The sequence below is a fragment of the Colobus angolensis genome, unplaced genomic scaffold (genome assembly GCF_000951035.1).
Source record: "Colobus angolensis palliatus isolate OR3802 unplaced genomic scaffold, Cang.pa_1.0 Scaffold4, whole genome shotgun sequence".
Lineage (NCBI taxonomy): Eukaryota > Metazoa > Chordata > Mammalia > Primates > Cercopithecidae > Colobus > Colobus angolensis.
The window spans coordinates 4,219,299-4,220,749 of record NW_012117376.1 but is presented as its reverse complement, the minus strand read 5'-3'; positions in this window follow the sequence as shown (position 1 = coordinate 4,220,749).

The window sequence follows — 1,451 nt, the reverse complement described above, 5'->3', positions numbered from 1 at the left end:
TGATCCGCCCGTCTCGGCCTCCCAAAGTGCTGGGATTACAGGCTTGAGCCACCGCGCCCGGCCTGTGGTGGTGTATATTTCAGTAGAGGAGTGTGTCCGCATGAATCTAATGAATGTTTGGGTCGGTGTGTGACGTGGTGGCTCTCAGAAGGGTGCAAGGCTGTGTGTGGCTAGGTGAGTGTGTCTGTGGTTTCTCCTCATTATCCTCTGGGGTCATTGTGTGTCCAAGGGTTTGTAGGTGTTCACCAGTCCAGTGGGAAGCCAATGAGGGCGCCTATGCCCTGACTGAGACCACCAACCATGGTGTCTGTCCAGAGATCAACAATTCCTGCCCTGAGGCCCCATCAGCTTGGGGCAGTAAAAGGATCAGTCGATCTTAGCTCAGTCCCCAGAGAGGGACCCCAGGCTGCCTGACCCTCCAGCCATCCAGCTCCACGGCCCCCAGACCTTTCAAATGCCCAGTACAGCTGCTGGGAGGCTGTCCTTGCTAAGGGGACTCTGCTAAGAGGAGTGGATGGGCCCCTGCTGCCAGCCTCAGCAAGAGGTGCTGACAGCAGACGGGAGGAATGATTTCTGGTTGCTCGGGCACCCCTAAGGAGGTCAGCCGCATGTCTGTGTCAGGAACCCAGCATGGTCTCACACAGGCACACACACGTGTGCGCACACATACAACCAGCAAAGTTTTCCCCATGGCAGTGGCGTTCCTGGGCCCCTCTGGCTGAATAGCATTTCTCTACCTGGAGGATTTCTGGGGCTAGGGTGGCTCCAGACCCAGGGCAGAGACACTGGGAGGTTGTTCTGGGGCCCTAGGATCCCAGTTCCTCTTGGCCAGGCAGTGGCTCTCACCCCCTGCAAGTCTCGGTCTGGAGCTGGGGGGATGCTGAGCCCCTGACAGGGACATTCCTGGGAACCTGTCTCCAGTTTGGGGCAAGGGGACTGACAGGGCACCTAGAATAGGAGGAACTTGGGGGCTAAGGCGGAAAACCTTATAACTGGGAGGTCTCCAGCAAATCAGCAATGGCAGAGAGATGGGGGCAGGAGTGAGAGCAGGGAGGATGCTAAGGCCCCTCACTCCCTCCTCTCTCCTCCATCACCCTGCAAGGGCAGCCTTGTTATCCCCACTTTACAGGTGGGACGGGAGACCGGGAGGTGGTGAGGCGCCCAGAGCCACATCGTCCGGGGGGTTCCTCCCGGCACTGTCTGATGCTGGAGCCCTCACTTCTGGGAAAGGAAGGGAGGAGGGGGCTTTCCTGGGATCCTGCCTGGGAGGGAACGGAGCGCAGGGAACGGGATGGGCTCCCCCATCCTCAGGCGACCCCCTGGCCCAAGTCCCCCACCGCGTCCCCATCCCAGAGTCCGAGGCGCCCGCCCTGGCGTCCCGCATGGTGCTGGGGGAAGCCCAGCCTAGGTCCTGCCCTCGGATTCCCCCAACCCGAGCCCCAGGGCCCGCC